This window comes from Hypanus sabinus, chromosome 2 (assembly GCF_030144855.1).
Source record: "Hypanus sabinus isolate sHypSab1 chromosome 2, sHypSab1.hap1, whole genome shotgun sequence".
Taxonomy (NCBI): domain Eukaryota; kingdom Metazoa; phylum Chordata; class Chondrichthyes; order Myliobatiformes; family Dasyatidae; genus Hypanus; species Hypanus sabinus.
Window position 1 is genome coordinate 15,095,930 of NC_082707.1, and position 21,501 is coordinate 15,117,430.

At 43.4% G+C, this 21,501-nt stretch overlaps 1 pseudogene; it reads left to right on the plus strand.

Annotated features, from left to right (window-relative positions):
• LOC132390539 (extracellular calcium-sensing receptor-like) overlaps positions 1-18,466 on the plus strand; it is a 47,217-nt pseudogene extending 28,751 nt beyond the window's left edge.
• The last annotated feature ends 3,035 nt before the right edge of the window (positions 18,467-21,501 follow it).

The window sequence follows — 21,501 nt, forward strand, 5'->3', positions numbered from 1 at the left end:
GGAGGGCGCTGAAGCATATTGTTAACGGTTTGGGGGATGAGTTGAGTGAAAATGGCAACAGAGGAGGGAGATAATAGCTGGAAGCGGCAAGCGGATAATTACGGGGGATTTGATTTCTGTTATGCATGATGACTAAAAGCTCCGCGGGAAGCAGTTCAGAGGTCAAAGTAATAGGCAGGATAGAAAAAAGAGATTCAGTGGATGTTGTTAACTCGGATTTTCATCAGGCCGTTGACAACGATGTTGCACACGAGGCTGTTAAACAGCCCACCGGGTTGTATCTGCTATTATGTAATCAGATAGGTTAGCTGACAGAAGTTTGTGGGGAGGAAAACTTTGCATCTAGCGACTTCAAGACCATGAGTTTAAAAGTTACTGTGCAAAAAGATAGGTTTTGTCCGTGGGTTGAGATTTCTAAATTTTGATGGTATCAATTTTGCTGGTATCAGAAATTATCTGTCAAGCGTGGATTGGGACAAGCAGTTTTCTGACAATGGCATTCTTTGTAAGTGGGAGGCATTCAAAAGAGAAATCTTATGAGAACAGAACATAAAAGTTGTAGGTACCCTTTATTTTCAAAAGGTACTGAAGCCCTGGTTTAAAGAAACAGGGGGGTTATAGCAGGTATAATCAGGGTCCAACAGATGTGTTGAATATAGAGTAGATTATATTCTTGAAAACATTAAACAAAAACCAAGAAGTCTAAAAGAAAGCATGAAATTGTGCGAGCATACAAGAAGAAGAATTGTAGGGGATTTTACATATATGTGAAGAGCAAAAGGATTGCAAAGGAAAAAAAAAACTGGCCCTCAGGAAGGTTAGAATTGTAATTCATTTGTGGATCTAAAACTGATGGGAGGCACATTTTCCATCTGTATCTACTCAGCATATCGACACAGGGTATACAAAAGTGTGGCGAAGCGGCATCAACTTCATGAACCTTATACATATTACATAGATCATGAAGCATAGAAACCTAGTGCAAATTTCAGGCCCTTCGACCCACAATGTAGTGCCGACCATGTAACTCACTCTAGATGAAGGGTCTCGGCCCGAAACGTTGTCTATTCTTTTCTCACGGATGCTGCCTGACCTGCTAAGTTCTTCCAGCTTTGTGTACGTATTCTAACTCACTCTAGAAACTGCCAAGAATATCCCTATCGCACAGCCCCCTTTCCTTAGCTCCATGTACCCTTTTAAGACTCTCTTAAATACCCTATTGTATTAATGGCTGCCAGTGCATTCGAGGAGACACCAATCTCTGTGCAACACAAGCAAATATCCCCCTCGTACCTATTTCCAAGGACCTTAAAACAATGCCCCCAAGTGGTATGCTTTCAATCCGGGGAAACAGCCTCTGGCTATCCGCACGATCAATGCCTTTCATCATGTTTCACGCCTCTATCAGGTCACCACACATCGTCCATCGCTCCAAGGAGAACAACCCAAGTTCTCTCAACTTGGGAGAAAATCTACAGCACAATACAGGACCTTCGGCCCAGAAAGCTGCGCAGAACATGCTCTTACCTTAGAAACACCGAGGCTTACCCATAGTCTCTATTTTTCTGGAGCTATCCAGCAATGGTTTAAAAGGCTATATCGTTTCACCCTCCAACACCGCCGCAGGCAGCCCATTCCACGTACTCACCACTCTATGCCAAAAAAGAAACTTATCCAAGGCATCTCCTCTGTACCTACTTCCAAGCACCTTAAATCTATGTCCTCTCGTTCTAGCCATTTCAGCCTTCAGAAGAAGCATCTGAACGTTCAGGCGATCGATGCCTCTCATTATCTTATTCACCTCTAACAGGTCACCCTCTCATTCACCAGCCTCCGGACCTACCATATATTCCTCCGCAACTTCCACCACCTTCAGCAGGACCCCAACACTAAGGACATCTTTCCCTCTCTACCCCTTGCTGCTTTTCGCAAGGATCGTTCCCTCCGCGACTGTCTGGTCCACACGTCCCTCCCCACAGATCTCCCACCTGGTACTTATCCCCGCAAGTGGAAGTGCTACACCTGTCCCTACACCTCCTCTCTTACCACCATTCAGAGCCCCAAACAGTACTTCTAGGTGAGGCAACACTTCACGTGAGTCTGTTGGGGTAATCTATTGCATCCGATGCTCCCAGTGCGGCCTCCTCTACATCGGCGAGACCCACCGCAGATTGGGGGACCGCTTCGTCGAGCACCTCTACTCCGTGCGCCACAACAGACAAGATCTCCAGGTTGCTACTCACTTCAACTCTGCTTCATATTCCCATTCGGATATATCAATACATGGCCTCCTCTTCTGCCATGAAGAGGCCAAACTGCGGTTGGAGGAGCAACACCTCAGGTACCGTCTGGGTAGTCTCCAGCCCTTTGGTATGGACATCGAATTCTCCAACTTCCGGTAATTCCCTCCCTCTCCCTTCCTCCATCCTACTTTCACTCTGTTTCCTCTTCTAGCTGCTTATTACCTCTCTCATGATTCTGCCTTCTTCTCCACATAGTGATTTCCCGTTAGATTCCTTCTTCACCTCTCCTGACTATTCCCTCCCTGCTTCCCCTCCCATACCGCTTGATTATGCTCTGATTGCTTTTTCACCGGACACATTCCACCCTCCCCCCACCTTCTTTATAGGGCCCCTGCCCCCTCCTTCTTTAGTCCTGACGAAGGGTCTCGGCTCGAAACGTTGACTGCTCCTTTCAATGGATGCTGCCTGACATGCTGAGTTCATCCAGCTTATTTGTACGTGTTATTTGACCACAGCATCTGCAGTATACTTTGTGTTCACCTCTCATTCTCCATCGCTGCGCGGACAAAAGTCCGAGTTCTCTCAATTTATTTACATAAGGCCTACTCCCCAATCCAGGCAACATTCTTGTAAATCTCCTTTGCGCACTTTCTATGATTTCCACGTCCTTCGTGTAATGAGACGACTAGAAATGTGCACTGCACAGTACTCTAAGTTAGGTCTGATCAGTTTGCTATATAGCTGAAAAATTACCTTTACGACTCTGAAGCTCATTCTCACCGTTGAGGAAGGCAACGGCCTTCTTAACCACAGAGTCACCCTGCATGGCAACTTTGAGCTCCCTCTGGACTCAGACCACAAGATCCCTCTGATCCTCCGCACTACCAAGAGTCTTACCATTAATGCAATAATCCACCATTATATTTGACCGAACAAAATAAACCACCTCACACTTATCTGGGTTGAACTTCATCTGCCATTTCTCAGCCCAGTTTTGCATTCGATTAATGTCCCGCGGTAAACTCTGACAGCCCTCCACAATATCCACAACACCTCCAACCTTTGTGTCATCATCAAGTTTACTAACCCGTCCCTCCATTTCCTCATTCAGGATGTTTATAAAAGCCACAAAGACTATAGGTTCCAGAACCGATATCTGAGACACACGACTAGTCCTCGACCTCCATGCAGAATATGACACATCTACAACCACTATTTGCCTTCTGCGGCCAAGCCAGTTCTGCATCCACAACGGAATGCTTCCTTGGATCCCATGCTTTCTTACTTTCTAAATAAGCCTTGTATCGGGTACCGTATCAAATATTTTGCTGAAATCTATGTACACCACATCTACGTCTCTTCAATCATCAATGTATTTAGTTACATCCTCAAAAAATTCCATCAGCATCCTAAGGCATAACTTGCCTTTGGCAAAGCCTTGCTGACTATTCCTAATCATATTATGCCTCTCGGAATGTCATAATTTCTGCCACTCAGGATCGTCTCCAACAACTTACCAAACGCTATTAAGACTCATTGGTCGACATCTTCCTGGGCTAACTCCACTCACTTTTCTTGAATAAGTGAACAATATCCGCAAACCCCCAATCCGCCAGAACCTCTGCCGTCCTCACTGATGATGCAAAGATCACTGCCAGAGGTTCAGGAATCTCCTTCCCCTCTTCCCACAGTAACCTGCGGTACATCTCGTCCAGTCCCCGTGACGTATCCAGCTTGATGCTTTCCAGATGCTCCAACACATCCTCTGTCTTAATATCTACATGCTCAACCTTTTCAGTCCGCTGCAAGTCATCCCTGCAATCGCAGTGAATTCTGCAGTGAATACTGAAGCTAAGTATTCTTTAATTACCTCTGCTATCTCTTCCGATTCCATACACACTTCACCAGTGTCACACTTGGTAGGTCCTATTGTTTCAAGTCTTGTCCTTTTGAATTTCACATACTTGTAGAATGCCTTGGGTCTTTGCTTAATGCTTTCCTCCAAAGCCTTCTCATGGCACCTTCTGGCTCTTCTAAGTTCATTCTTAAGCTACATCCTGCTCGCGTTATAATCTTCTAGATCTCTATCATAACCTATATTTTTGAACCTTTCGTATGCTCTTCTTTTCTTCTTGACTAGACTTACTGCAGCCTTTGTACACCACAGTTCCTGTATCCTCCCATCCATTACCTGTCTTATTGGAACGTTCCTATGCAGAACCCCATGCAAATATCTCGTAAACATTTGCCGCATTTATACCGTACGTTTCCCTGATAACATCTTTTTTCCAGTTAGCTTCCAGGTTCCTGCCTGTTGGCCTCATATTTCTCCTTACTCCAAAAAACATTTCCGTACCGTGTCTGTTCCTATCCCTCTCCAATGCTGTGATAGAGGAGATAGATTTATGATCACTATCTCCAAACTACTGCCCCACTGAGAGATCTCAACCATGACCAGATTCATATCCGAATAGCAGATCAAGTACAGCCTCTCCTCTTGTCGGCTTATCTACATATTGAGTCAATAAACATGCCTGGACACACCTTACAACCTCCACCCCATCTTAACCCCACTCTCTTGGGAAATGTTTGGCAAATTAAAATCTTCCACCACAACCACCCTGTTATCATTAATCCTTTTCAGAATCTGTCTCATTATCTGCTCCTCGATCTCCCTGTTAGTTTTGGGTGGACGATAAAAAAAACATCCAGTAGAGCTCTTAGACTTTACTATTCCTAACTTTTACACACCGGGACTCCCTTAGAAAACCCCTCCATGAATTCCTTCTTTTCTGCAGCCGTGACACTATCCCTGATCAACAGTGCCACGCCCCCACCCCCTTTGCCTTCCGCCCTGTCGTTTCTGAAACATCTAAATCCTGGCACTTGAAGTAGTCATTCCTACTCCTGCACCATCCGAGTCTCTGTAATGGCCACAACAACGTAACTCTAAGTGTTGATCCACGTCCTAAGCTCATCCGTTATGTACATAATACTCCATTAAAATGAACACATCTCATGCCATCGGTCTGACTGCGACCCTTCTCTATCGCCTGCCCATCCTCCCTTTCGTACTGTGTTGAAGCTTTCTCTGTTTCTGAGTCATTGTCCCTTTCCTCCATCAATTAAGTTCGGTTCACACCTCTCAGCAATCCTAGTTTTAACTCTCCCCAATAGCCTTATTAAGTCTCCCCGCCAGGATATTTTTCCCAATCGGATTCAAGGGCAACCCATCCTTTTGGCACACGTCCCGCCTGCCACAAGTGAGGTCCCAATGATCCATCATTCTGAATTCCTACCATCTTCTCCAATCCCTCTGCCTTTATCCTCCACCTTATTCTAATTCTATCCTCACTGTCACGTGGCACAGTCTGCAAACCCGAAACTACTACCTTTGTGTTCCTGCTTCTCAGCTTCTTTCCTAACACCCTGTAGCCTGATTTCAAGACTTCTTCCCTTTTCCTACCTATGTCGTTGGTACGAATATGTATCACCACCTCAGGCAGTTCTGCCTCCCACTTCAAGATATGCGGGATCCGATCAGAAACATCCCGGACCCTGGCACCTGGGGGGCAAACTGCCACCGCGTTACTTTGCTGCGTCCACAGAATCGACTTTCCGATCTCCTAACTGTCGAGTCCCCTGTCATTGCTGCCATCGTCTTTCTTTCCCTACCCTCTGAGCCACAGGTCAAGACATTGTGACAGAGGCGCGGCCATTGTTGCTTCCACTAGGTAAGCAGTCTCCCCTAACAGTACTCAAAAATGAGTACCTTTTGTTATAGGGGACAGCCACTGTGGTGCTCTCTAGCATCGGCCTCTTGCTCTTCCCTCTTCTGACTGTTACCCTCTTCTCTGTCTCCCCAGGCCCCCGAGTAACTACCTGCCTATAGTTCCTCTTTATCACCTCCCTGGCCAGACAAAAGTCCTCGAGTTGAATATCCGGTTCCCTAACGCGGTCTTGGCGCACCTGGCTAGGACATCCCACTGCCAAGAGTCTTAGCATTAATAATATATTCTGTCTTCGGATTTGAATTACTGAATCAACAACTTTACATTTATTTGGGTTGAACTCCATCTGCCACTTCTCAGCCTAGCATTGCATCCTATCTGCAACAACGACTACTTTTGTGTCATCAAGAAAGTTATCTACCCACCCTTCCTCCATTTATAAGAATCACAACGAGAAGAGGGTCTCAGAACAGAACACCACTGGCCAACACTGGCCTTTACCGAAGAGGTGCTTGCGATCCTGATGCTAATCATCGTGGATAAGTCCCCATGGCCTGACGATACGTTCCCTCAGTCCCCACGGAAGGCAATTGCATTTAACGCCAGAGCCCTATCAGAGGTACTTATATCATGCTCAGCTACAGAATGTGCACCAGAGGATTGCAGGAAAGCCAGTGATGGTCCCCTGTTTCTAAAGGCTCTAAACATAACCCAGGAAATTATAGGTCGGTGAGTCTGGCATCAGTTTTGAGGAAATTATTGGAATATGCTAAGGGACTCTACATGCAAGCATTTGGATAGACATGAACTAATTCAGGATGGTCAGTATAGCTTCATGCTAACAAATCTTATATAGTAATCGAAAATGTAACCAAGAAAGTAGATGAAGTCAATATTCTCTAGATGGACTTTAGCAAGGCATTTGACAAGGTCCCACATGGGAGGCTGGTCAAGAAGTTTCTGTCGCTCGGCATTCAAGATGAGGTAGTAAACTTGATTAGACGTTGGGTTATTGGGATGGGCCAGAGAGTGGCAGTAAGTGGTTGCTTCATTGACTGGAGGCCCGATGACTCGTGACGTTGTGTAGGGATCGGTTCTGGGTCCTTTGACCTTTGACATTTATATTGATGATCTGTATGAAAATGTGGTTAAAATGATCCGGAAATTTGTGGTCGGCACCAAATTTGGGACTACAGTGGACAGGGAGAAAGGCTATCATGGCTTAGAGAAGGTTTTAGATCTGCTAGAAAACAAGGCTGAAAAATCACATATGGAATTTCATGTAGACAAGTGAGAGAGTTTGCAATTAGGTAGGACCAATAAGGTTAGGCCTTAGACGGTGAATGATAGGTCATTGAGCAGTGTGGTAGAGCAAACGGATCTGGGTATACAAATTCATAATTCTTTGAAAGTAGGTCAGATCAAGATAGGGTCGTAAAGATAGCTTTTGGCACATTGGCCTTCATAAATCAATTAAGTATTGAGTACACAATTGGATGTTATGTTGAGGTTGCATAAGATGTTTTTGGAGGCCTAATATAGAGTATTGTGGTCAATTTTCAAAGAGAAGAGAGGAAATTTACGAGTATGATATCGGGTTATAAGGAAAGATGGAATAGGTGAGGATTCTATTCCACAGCGTAGAACAATGAGTGGAAATATTATAGACGTAACTACAGTCATGATAGGCTAAACACAAGCAGGCATTTTCCACCGAGGACTACAATCAAAGATCATGATTTAAGTGTGTAAAGTTGAAAGGGAGCATGAGGGACAGTTCCTTCACTCTTGATAACAGACGTGGTACGTGTGAGTTCAATGCCCAAGTTTAAGAGGATGGTTACGTGATTGATAGGGGTACGGAGATCCATGCTGCCAGTGCAGGTCGATTGGACTAGGTTGCTTAAAAGAGTCCGACATGGATTAGTTAGGACCAGCGGCCTATCTGTGCTGTACTCGTCTATGACTCTATAAGAGCCCGTAGTATTATAGGACAGATATTACCATAGATTGATGATTACCTGAAAGCAGGGAGCAAACGGTTGTTATAAACATGGATTTCCTGAATGGCTGTCGGTGACTACTGGTGTTCCGCAGGCTTTGGTGCTGGGACTATTTGTTTTCACATTATAAGTTAACGATTTAGATAACAAAATAGTGACTTTCTCTCTGCGATTACGGACAGTACCAATTTTAGGTGAAGGTTCATAGATATTTGAGGAGGCAGGAGTCTGCTGATTGATTTATACAGGTTAGGACGATCGGTAAATGTGCGGCAGATGGAACAGTGCAGGAAAGCAAGTGGCCGTGCACTTTGGTGGAAGACATAAAGGCGTAAAGGATTTTCTAATGAGAACAAATTCAAAGATAAGAGGTGCAAATGGTGTTGAGGGTCTTGGTGCAGGAAACGCAAACGATTAACTTTCATTTTGAGCCGTTCGTAAGGCAAACACAATGTTAATTATTTTGAGAGGATTTGAGTACAAAATAAAGATTGCAATACTGAGGATTTAGAAGGCATTGGACAGATCACAGGGCGTATTATGAATAATTTTGGGCTCCTTACCTAAGAAAATATTTTCTGGCCATGATCAGGGTCGAGAGGACTTTCACGGGAATATTCCCAATAATAAAACTTATAACGTACAATATGAGGAGCGCTTAATGGCTCTGAACCTATTCGTGCTTCAGTGTAAAAGAATTAGGGTTGGGTTGTATCTCATTGAAACATATGGAATATTGAAAGGCCTGGACGGAGGGTAAGAAGAGAGGAGAGGTGTGGAGCGGAGGTTTTCTACAGTGCGGACGGGGTGTGGGTTTGGGAGAGACTAGAACCAGAAGTATATACAGAGAATAGGACCCTCCTGTTGAACAAAGACGAGCTCTTTAGCCCGAGCGTGGTAAAACTATGGATTTTATTGCTGCAGATTCCCGTGGAGGACAAGCCATTTGGTAGTCTGAAGGCGGCGGTTGATAGATTCTTGATTAGTAAGGGTGTGAAACGATATAGGGAGAAGGCAAGAAATGGGTTTGAGGGGGATAATGAAGCAGCCACGATGGTGCAACTACAAAGTGCTAAATTAAACTGATATTATGTGCATTTTAAAAGATTTCGAAGATGGCGACGTGACACAGCTTGCAGCGGCCACTGCGGAGCTGATATCTGTTATTTTTGAAGTGGGGTGCCGTGCGCAATCATACCCGATTGAAAACGGACTTGGGAGCACGGAGGAACATCTGGAAATCTCCAGGAGGACCTTCTTCGTTGCTGCTGCTGCTGTTAGGTCCGGGACTCTGCTGGGAAGAACAGGCTCCCAGTCCTCGGGGTCGCGTTGCCGGTGGCCGTTGGCGGGGCCGTCTTAATACACTCGGCAGAGGATGGTGCTTGGAGAAGCTGTGCTGGAGGGGATGGTTGTCGACTCGGAGGTTCGACGTACTCGGAGGCCGCTGCGGTCAGGTCGCTTTCGGTGTGCTGCGTCTGCGAGGCTGAGCAGGGCGGAGCCTCGGAAGTCCATAGCCGGGGTACTCCCCTCTGCCGCCGGCGTGGGATGGCGAGTCTGTCGGGACTTCGGGGACTTATCGAAACTGTGTGGTGATTTCTTTTCAACTTATAGCCCTTTAACATCTTTGGACTATTTTTACTGTGCCCATAGTCTGTTTTTATCAATTATGCTATTGTGTGCACTGTTGTAACTATATGTTGTAACTATGTGGCTTTGTGCAGGTCTTGTAGCTTTAGGTTTTGGTCTGGTTTGTCTGGTGGATTTGGAGCACCTTTCTGGGGAAAGCGCTAAGACGAAAGCGCGATATTAATTCGCAGCATCCTCTCCGGACCCTGGATTTGGGATTGCCAAACATTACGTGGATTTTCTGGTGTAGTCTATTTTGTCATATGCTTTTGTGATATCATTCTGGGGGAACGTTGTCTCATTGTTTAACTGCATTGTATTTGTGGTTTCTAAATGACAATAAACTGAATCTGAATCTGAATCTGAATCTGATTTCAGTGCAACAGAAGTTGCTTTTGTGAATGTCTGCCATTGTAACTGGTTCCGCAATTGATTTTCTCCCTTTAACATTGCTTTGAAATAGGTGATTCGTGATTCCCGATTATTGAATCTAGATTCTTTACAGCGCAGAAGTGTAAGGGAGTACAAAATAATCGCTACTCCGAATCCTGTGCAACATGAAATGAAGAACACAATAATAAAATGCGCAATTGATATAAATACATAGGATAGTGTATATACAGGGATTGATTGCATGTACATAGGGTATCGGAAGGTACAGGAATGTCTACATAAAGTGCTTCTAACGATAAATGATAAAGTAGTTATGGTGGGGCTTATCACCCGTAGGACTGGGGAAATAATGCAAGAGATGGAATGATTATGATCACAATAAACACTATCCATTGGATATTACCAATTCGGTTATGTTCATTTTCCCAAAATATCAACTCAGCCGTTATCATGTTTTGCGATTTGCAGGCTTCACATAGCATGACACGGTTAATTCCTTTTTTTTGTAGCTGTCTGAAATTAGATTAAATGACAATTTATTCCCTCCTGAGAGTTATTTCCTCAATCAGGGAAAACAATATTGTTTGTTCAAGCATGAACTTCAATATAAATCTGCGTGTTCCTTTGTCAGCAAGAATCAGAACTAAAGCAAATATGTGCTTTGTGCTGATTTGGGGATTATTGTTATCTGTTACAGTGTCAGCTGGCAGCCTGATATGTAAACGTCGAGAATTGTTTGATTTGTTCAGTTTATCGAAGGAAGGAGACATTGACATCGGCGGAATATTCGCTCTGCACTCCCGTACAGAGAAATTGGAACTTTCATTTGAAACCAGACCCAGAGCGGTGAAATGTGAAAGGTCAGTTTAATGCGCCGACTGATGGGTTTACTACTTTCTCTGTAATTTAAAACTAATTTGATGTTCTCTCTTTTCATGTTGTCACTGATTTCCAGTTCAACAAGAATGAATGCGTTTTGAGAGTTATTACCAAATATTTGCCTCCATAAATTGCCTAAATTATATATTGTACCAGTTAGTTTGAAAAGAAAAGACACTGCAGATAAACAGTCGGTGTGCAGTAGTTCTAATCTACCAGTAATAAGACCCCACACACCACGGGTATACTCTCTTCCCCTCTCACCCCATCCACCCATCGAGATGAAGAAATAAAGGTGAAAACATGTAACAACTCTCTACGTCGTTTTTATAAGAGTATTGAACGGTCCTTTAGTATGATAATGTGGACCCCAGCTCATAAGTACGTTGTTATGGTCTTCCCGATTTTTGCCAACCTTCATTGTACTCCGTGACACTGACGCCTTCTTCTTCACTCCCTGGTGCTGTATGAAAGTACTGTTGTAATGCAATAATCTGTATGGATTGCAGACCAAAGATTTTTTTACTGTACACGTGATATCATAAATTTACCAGTTTACTAATTAACTGTGAACCTCTTTCTTACAGTTTTGTACTTCGCCAATTCCGTTTCACACAGGCGATGATATTTGCGATTGAAGAGATAAACCGGAATCCTACTCTGCTTCCCAATATTACACTGGGCTACAGGATTTATGATTCGTGCAGTCAGCCTCACTTTTCAGTGAAAGCTGTTTTCGAAAGGATAAACGGACAGGACCCAGCTTTCCCGCAGCGATCCTGTCCCCCGCGTTAACTAGTTCCTGCTATCGTGGCTGATGCGGCTTCTTCGCAGTCCTTGGCGGTTGCGGCGTCAGTAGGCCCTTTCAAAATTCCCATGGTAAGAGCAGTCGTTAACTGCTGGAGTCTTATTATTCTCTTCTTAAGCTGTCATCAGTTACTCTAGATACAAGAGCCGGTGTTTTTATGACTTGCTGGTGAAATATTTGTTCATGATCTCCACTGCTGTATACTGATTTATTTACTGTTGTGGTGTTCTAAGATTGAAAGACCATTCTTTGTTTTATAATACCTGTATATAATATCAACATCAAGTACTCACTCTCACACTGCAAGTGGCCATTCGGCATATAATGCCCTTCATAATGACATTCGACCAATAACTCAGTCCCCACTTTTCGCGCCTCTGTCAGAGGTTCCTTTAGTCTTGCTATTCGCTTACCCGTCTATTAACTACTTTCTGGTACACGTCATGTCTAGTGACACTTTATTGGGGGGGGGCAATGCAGTACAGCCGCAGGGAGAGCACGTAAACCCCATACAAACAGCAAAAGAGTTCGGTGTCGAACAGTTGTGCGAAGCAGTAGCAGCAAAAACTAGTCTCACAAACGAAATGCTAGAGAAACTGACTTGGTCAGGCAGAGTCGTGAAAGGGAATGAACAGTCAAACTTTCTCGTGGAGACTGCTGAAGATACAAGGAAAAAACTACAGGATTGCAGGCTAACATTTATCCATCATTCTGTATTACTAAAAGAATGGGCGTGATATACTTACTCTACTGTGGAAGCTTCATACCACAGATGAAGAGATTGCGTTTCACGCAAGATTGATGTGATATGGAGTTACATATTGTGCAAATAAGTGAAAGATGAAGTGTTCCACGTAGGTGCTGAGCCATATTTTGCAAATCACTATTATGTTTAATTTCATTCTTGCCTCCCTTGCGGAAAACATAAAAGCTTAAAGCCCCGTTCATCCCGACTGTGCAGATTGGTTATTCGCCCGAAAGGTATTGGAAACATAGAAAACCGACAGCACAATGCAGGCCCTTCGGCCCTCAAAGTTGTTGCGAACTTGTCCCTACCTTAGAAATTTCTCGGCTTACCTATAGCCCTCTATTGTTGTAAGCTCCATGTACCTATACAAAAGTATCTTAAAAGACCCTATCGTATCCGCCTCCACCACTATTGCCGGCAGCTCTTTTAGTAAAAAATTATCCTTGACATCTCCTCTGTACCTACTCCACAACACCTTAAACCTATGTCCTCTTGTGGCAACCATTTCAGAACTGGGAAAAAGTCTCCGACTATCCACATCATCAATGCCTCTCATCATCTTATACACCTCTATCAGGTCATCTCTAATCGTCCGTCACTCCAAGGAGAAGAGGCCGATATCTCCCAACCTGTTCTCGTAAGGCATGCTCCCCAGTCCAGGCAACATCCTTGTAAATCTCTTCTGAACTCTTTCTATCGCTTCGACATCCTTCTTGTAGTGAGGCGATCAGAACTGAGCACAGTACTCCAATCAGGTCTGACCAGGGTACTATATAGCTGCAACATTACATCTCGGCTCCGAAAGTCAATTCCACGATTGATACAGCACAATTCACCGTACGACGTCTTAGCCACAGTATCAACCTGCGTAGCTGGTTTGAACTGCTATCGACTTGGACCCCAAAACCCTCTGATCTTCCACACTGCCAAGAGTCTTACCATCAATACTATATTCTGCCATCATATTTGAACTACCAATATGAACCACTTTACACTTATCTGGGGTGAACTCCATCTGCCACTTCCCAGCACAGTTTTACATCATATCATTGTCCCTCTGTAACATCTGACAGCCCTCCAAACTTTGCACAACACCACAAATATTTGTGGAATCACCAAACTTACTAACCCATCCCTCCACATTCTCATACAGGTCATTTATAAAAATCACGAAGATTAAGGTTCCCAGAACAGATCCCCGTGGCACTCCACTGGTGATTGACCTCCATGCAGAATATGACCTGTCGACAACCAGTCATTGCCATTTGTGGGCAAGCCAGTTCTGGATCCACCAGCAATGTCCCCTTGTATCCCATGCCTCCTTCCTTTCTCAATAAGCCTTGCATGAGTTACCTTATCAAATGCCTTGCTGAAATCCACATACACTACATCTACTGCTCTTTCTTCGTCAATGTATTTAGTTACATCCTCAAAAAATTCAATCAGGCTCGTAAGGCATGACCTGCCTTTCACAAAGCCATGCTGAGTATTTATAGTCATATTATATCTCTCCAAATGTTCATAAATCCTGACTTTGAGGATCTTCTCCATCAGCTGACCAACCAGTGAGGCAAGACTCACTGGTCTAAAATTTCCTGGTCTATCTCTAGTCCCTTTCTTGGATAAATGAACAACTTCCACAACCCCATCGCCAGACGCTTAGTAATCTCCTCACTGGCCCCCACAGTAGCCTGGGGTACATATCATCCGGTCCCGGCGACTTAACTTGATGCTTTCCAAAAGCTCCAGAACATAATATTTCTTAATATCTACATGCTCAAGCTTTTCAGTCTGCTGCATGTCATCAGTACAATCCCCTCTGTTTGGCTGACTTTGAACTATTTTCACAACTTTCGGTATGTATTGCCAGATTTTCCCCAGAGTGGGACAATAAGGAATTCGGGGAAATCGGTTGAAGATGGGGTGGAAAAGCTTTAAAGGGACCCTGAGAGGAAGTCTTTCTACACCAAGGGCAGCGGATATGTGGAACGAGCTGCAGAGGAAGTTGATGAGCATGGAACAATTAGAACATGAGGACTTTTGCATGAATTGAAAAGGTTTAATGGGCTAAAGCAGGCGATTTTGGCCAGCATTATGGAGAGATAGGTTGTCATAAAGTTGAGTCAGAAGGCTCGTATCCGAGCTGTACAACTTTATGAATCTAAGCTAGGAATACGCCAATTGTAGAAAAGTGTCTGTAGTTATTGGTCTTTGCCTGGACTTTACCCCCCGCGATCGAACTAATTTCACTGTTTTACTGTTTCTGTTTTGCATTCTGACCAGGTTAGTTATTTCTCCACGTGTGCCTGTCTTAGCAACCGGCGGAAATTCCCCTCCTTCTTTCGAACGATCCCAAGCGATTACTTCCAGGCTAAAGCATTGGCCCAACTTGTCAAGCGCTTTGGATGGACATTGATTGGAACGGTGAAAAGCGACAGTGTTTACGGAAACTTTGGCATGCAGGCCTTCACTGAGACGGTTCAGAAACTTGGGTTTGCATTGCCTTCTCCGAATCTTTCCACAGGACGTATTCCAGAGAATGGTTAGTACGTGTTACCCACGTTATTAGAACCGCTTCCACGAAAGTCGTGGTGGCGTTTCTTGGTCAAGGCGATATGACCATTTTATTGCGTGAAATTGTTCGACAAAATATTACTGACATTCAGTGGGTGGGCAGTGAGGCTTGGACCACCACTTGGCTTGTGCCCCCAGAGGAGACCAAAAGATTCGTTACTGGGGCCATTGGGGTTGCCGTACCTAACGTGAATATCCCGGGGTTTAAAAACTTCTTAACGGGTCTTCATCCATCTGTCTATCCTGGTAATGACATAGTTGAAGAATTTTGGGAAAAGATCTTCGGTTGTAGCCTGAAAAAAATAGATATCAACACAGGGATCGCAACGGCCACTGCCCAGCCTCGTCAATGTACAGGAACGGAGAACCTAAAGGCTGTGTCTAACAGCTACACGGACACATCTCAGCTGCGGGTGACCAACAAAGTTTATGAGGCTACTTAAGCTATAGCCCATGCACTTCACGATATGTTTTCCTGTAAAAGTGGCGACGGCCCTTTTGACAACCAGTCTTGTGCAAATATTTCACATTTTCAGCCGTGGCAGGTACGTATATTTGTCCATTTAATTCGAACACAATACAATTAAATTTCTCCCAGCTTCTTACTTCAATCACCGACACACCCCGCCCCTCCCCACCCCCGACCCTCTTCTGTCAGCTTTCATCTTCTCCCATCAACTCCCAAGTTTGTCATTCTGGGATATTCCCCTTTCCTTTCCAGTCATAATGGAGGCTGTCGGCCCGAAACGCCACTGTTTGTACATTACCATGGATATTGTACTACCTGTTGTCCTGTTGAGTTCCGTCAGTATTAGTTGTGTACTGTTCCAGTTTTCCACAAAATACATTTTGGCCATCAATTAATTTTTTTTGTATTTGCTTATCAGTAGGTCACCAATGCAAGGTTCTATCGTCTGTGTCTTCCTCTGGCAGGTTTTGCATTATTTGCAATCGCTAAATTTCTCAAGTAATGTCGGGGAAAGGATACCTTTCGATGTAAACGGTGACTCGGTTGCTACGTACGACATTGTCAACTGGCAGGTGAGTAGGGAGGGAAATGCCGCTGTTTTGATAGTTGGACATTATGATGGATCCGCACCTTCGGATAAACAAGTCCTAATCAATGAGGGATCAGCAGTATGGATTGGAAGTCGCAGAGAGGTACTATGCGAAAAAAAAATACTTGGAATTCTATCAAAAAAATTTTTAAGTTTACGTGCCAACTCTCCTTCCAGCACACAGAACATGATTCAGTTTCATGATGTGATTAAACATCAGAAGATCTCTCCGGCCGAGGTTAAGTACGGCCGATGCATGGACATCCCAACAGAAGAAAAAGATTCCATAAATCTCTTAAACTGAAATCCACCGTACAAGGTTAACTTCATTGCTTCGGAGGGCGTATGAATTTCTCTTTGTCTCAGTCTGTCCATCCGACTAATTGTCTATTCCTCACACACACACACACACACACACACACACACACACACAAACACACACACACACACACACACACACACACACACGCACACACACGCACACACACCACTATTTGTAATTGTTCTTTGAGATCAGACTTACTTGTTTTTAAGCTATTTCTTTGCAATAGTGTGGCGGTGTGGTTACTCTGTCGAGGGAACTTTGGGTGCATTCTGACACGGCAGAATTGACCTACGGTTTGTTCCCGGGCATAGACAGCATATTATCACCCGATTATATCTCAGCATAGTTAAAATGCCATGAGCAACAGGAATGTGGTAGCAACTCGAATGTCTCAAGTTCCCTGATGGATGCTGTTACGGCAGGCATAACACATTAACATTTTTCGGCAAATTCCAATTACCAGAGTGACAGCTGATTCTTACAAAGAAGAGAAATTGTTGAGAACGGTGATATGCGTTTATACTTTCCCTTCAATAGTAGCGTAAGTTTTCAAGATAAGTGCGTCATTTATTTTCTCGCATATCAAGGCGTAAGTAATATCAGGTAAGGTAGATAAATTCAGAGCATTATGGAGTGATACAACACAGAATCATATCCATCTAACTTTGTTATATCCGCATGCATATGGCAAACATGCATCTAAAGTTTTATTCCACTCCAAATACATCCAAGTCCATGAGCACGTATATTGTGAATGTAGTTATTCTCCTTGCGTCCATCACTTCCTTTGGAAGCTTATTTCATATACTCCGCAATTTCCGTATGAACAAAATGGCCGTGGGTTATGTTTCATATCTTTCTACGCTCACCTCAAATCTGTTTTCTGTCGTTGTTGCTTCCTCCATAGTGATGCTTCTTAGAAAAATAGGATATTAACATATTGTCGTTCTTTGCTACGAGGTCCCCAAGGCAGTTTGTTCCAACAGCTGTTCCCCTGGATGAAGAAAAGCAGCTCGTAAGGGAAAGCCAATTTGTTGCTTTGATTGCATTCCATGCGCACAAGGGGCGATTAGTAATACTGCAGGTATGGGCAGGTAATATCCTAATTGTTCAAGTGTTCCCAAGTGTTTACAGTCCGCTCAATAAATCAATTTACACTTTTCTCCTTCAAGATTCAATTGAGTGCATGAGGTGTCCCATCGATTCCTGGTCCAACGACCGACAATACCAATGCATACAGAAGCAAAATGATTTTCTTTCATTTGAAGAGGTGATGGGGATTATTCTGTCCACGTTGGCACTGATTGGAAGTTGCAGCACTGCCACGATAGGTGGCGTTTTCCTGCTCCATAAAGACACTCCGATCATGAAGGCCAACAATTCAGAGCTCAGCTTCCTTATTCTCTTCGCACTAACCCTTTGCTTCCTCTGTTCAATCTCATTTATTGGCGAGCCGTCACCATGGTCCTGTATGCTGCGCCACTCCATGTTTGGCGTTAGTTTTGTCCTCTGTGTTACCTGTGTTTTGGGCAAGACGATTGTTGTGGTGATGGCATTTGAGGCGAAACTGCCCAGTAATAATGTGGCCAAGTGGTTTGGCCCCCTACAACAACGCCTGACTGTGTTTTTTCTTACCCTGCTACAGTGCTTAATATGTACCGTCTGGCTCATCAAATCCCCACCCCTACCCGTCAAAAATATGGCTTATTCGAACAAAGTGATCCTTCTGGAGTGTAATGTGGGGTCTGAATTAGCATTTTACTGCGTCGTGGGTTACATTGGCTGCCTGTCATTGGTTTGCTTTGCCGTTGCCTTTTTGGCCAGAAATTTGCCGGATAATTTCAACGATGCGGAATACATCACATTTAGCATGCTGATATTCTGCGCTGATTGGATATCTTTCATTCCAGCATATGTCAGTTCTCCCGGAAAGTACACTGTGGCCGTGGAAGTATTCGCAATTCTGGCTTCCAGTTTCGGCTTACTTTTCTGCATCTTTGCACCTAAATCTTACAATTATATTGTTAAAGCCGGAGAGAAGTACAAAGAAACATTTGATGGAGAAAGTGTCATCGTAAAAAGTTTCATGTAACATTTGTTTAACTATATGCGTATTAATTTATTATTGTCATATGTACCGAGATGCAGTGAAATTCTTGTCTGGCATGCTATCCAGGCAGATCGAAGCAGCGGGGAAAAACATGGAAAATGAAGAATAATGCAGAATAAAGTGTAAAAGTTCCAGAATCAATGCAGTGCAGATAAACAGTAAAATAAAATATGATAAAGATGTAATGACTTTTGATAAAGGCGCCTTCAGATGTACAGTAAAGTCGTGCATGTTTTAGTTAAATTGTTCTCCTTAATCGAAGTTACTACCATTGAAGATTGTAATTGGGAAATATTGTTGATATATTTTGAATGTATTCGTAGTGTTACCGTACAATAAATATATTTTAACCGTTTCAAAATTTAATGGAAACATCGCTTTCCTTATTTATGTATGGCTGCATGATTCAAACATTGAGAATGTAATGTATCATCAGAAAAGCGATAGATACATATAGAAGAATAGCTTTCCAAATAGCTTAGATACGTAATAGCCCAAGAAAATATACATCCTTTTGTAAGGTGGCAGAACTAAATAGAACTTTCTCTCCGGAACACCTGGATTGCGAGCAGAGCAGTAGACCATTGCGAGCACTGTAGATTATATAAAAAAATAAACGGCGTTAAGTAAGAAAAGTTGCAAGTTTAAAAGATACAGCGCTGTAGAATTTGTGAGAAATTTACAAAAAACGCAAAACTTAATTGGAAGCGTTTTTACGAACATGATGAAAAGAAGAGTTGACTAAAATTAAAATGGGTTGCAAACGTACGCAGGACCCCATGGTTAATGCCATATGCATTAAGACCACAAGGCAGCAAAACAGATGAACAGAATTAAATTGGCAATCGAGTTTGCTTCGCCATTCAATCATGGCTGATCCCTTTCCCGCCCTGCTTAACCCCATTCTCCAGCATTGATATCATGTCAAATCAACAACATATCAACATCTGCTATAAATCCACCCAACGACCTGGCGTCCACAGCTGCCTGTCGTCACATATTCTACGTGTTCATCATTCTCTGGCGATAGAAATGACTCGGCATCTGTTTTAATGGGCAACCCTCCATCCTGAGGCTGTTTTTCTCTTGTCACAGAACTCCTTCCCCCACCCGGGGAGACATCCCTTTCAAATCTACTCTGTCTCGATCTTTCAACTTTTGAAAGGATTTAATAAGATTCCCCCCCCCCATCCTTCTGAATTCCAGCGACTGCAGACCCAGACACAGCAAACGGCTCTCGTTAGATAACCATTTCCTTCCTTGAATCAAACTTGTGAACTCTCCAATGCCAGCACAACTTTTCTTAGATGTAGTGGTTGTAGTATTGTAGTATTGTGTGCAGTTTTGTCACCGAATTACAGGAATTACATTAAGATTGAAAGAGTGAAGAGAAGGTTTACAAGGATGTTGCTGGGACTTGAGAAGGTGATTACAGAGAAAGGTTGAATAGGTTAGGACTTTATTCCTTGGAGCGTAGAAGAGTAAGGGGAGATTTTAGAGGTCTATAAAATTATGATGGGTATAGATAGAGTAAATGCAAGAGGGATTTTTCCACTGAGGCGAGGGAGAAAAAGAAAACAGGACATGCATTGATGTTGGAAGTGGGAAAGTTTAAAGGGAACATGGGGGGGGGGTGTCTTCACACAGAGAGTGGTGGGAGTGTGGAATGAGCTGTCAGATGAAGTGGTCAATGCGGGCTCACTTTTAACATTTAAGAAAAAAAAAAACTTGGACAGGGACATGGATAAGAGGTGTACGGAGGAATATGGTCCAAGTGCAAGTCATTGGGACGAGGCAGAAAAATGGGTCGATAGAGCCAAGGAGGGCCAAAAGGCCTGTATCTATGCTGTAATGTTCTATGGTTCTATGATTATCACTTTCTAATTGCGACTTTGCCCTTCATCTGCCTACACTTCCTGACAATCCTGAGTCCTGAGCATGCTATCCTGAGTCCCTTTAATCCGGTTCCGACATCACTGCTAAATTAGTTTAAACCATACTCAACAACTCTAAAAAAAACGACGTGTTCCTCTTACTATTATAGATGGATCCGCAACCGCTTCTTTATTTCCCTCATTTCTACCTTTACCCCATTGTTAATGTTACGTATTCAGGCAACAATAAATATATGAGTTCGACAAGGGTTTTTATAACAAACAACACGTTTATTAAACACTGAAAACAAACCCCCCAAAAGTAAACAAACGCTAACGTAACCGGAAATCAGGTGCTGTGCGGCAGCTTAAACATTACTTAAAGCGATGCAGCTCAAAGAGTTCTTAAAGCGATGTTGCAAAAACAGTTCTTTTAAGTAGGACTGCCATAAGGTAAAAATGCTCACAGTCCATTTAAAAGGAGAGACTTTATAAGAAGATTTAAATTCTCTTTCACGTCGTTTTGTTTCGATCCCTGGCGTCGAACTTTTCCCACGAATAATTTACGAAACGAAACGAAACGGCTTAAAGGCACTGTCCTTTCCTTTATCACACTATCGTCAATCTTCTGCTATCCCGCAGAGATTAACACGAGAACAGTCAACGAATTCCTTTCCGAAAAAGGGTTAAATAAGGTTGAACCCGTTTCAGCGTAGTAAATCGATTCTCCTCGATCTTTAACCCCCGAACTCCAATCTTCACTCTCCACTGATTCTCAAACTAGCAGTATTGTAAAGAACCTGCTGGCAATGACCTTTTAAACTTTAGGCATTCGATAAAACTTTATCTTTCAGCTAAACTGCGTCTTCACATTAAATCACGCAGTGGCACGAAGTCAACATGGCAAATCCAGCCAAGAACTACCCCTCCTCACAGGGTGGGGTCTTCCTTTTATAACCTGTAAAAAAAACTGTCACATGATCTCTACTGGCAGGAAAATGACGTCCCTCCACCATCACAAGACCATTACCTCAAGTCCAGTATAGCTTCAACCCCATTCACGTGACCAGGGTACCACTGTCATGTGTCACGAGTACGTAACGTTAATCTTCTTATAGAAACCATTACA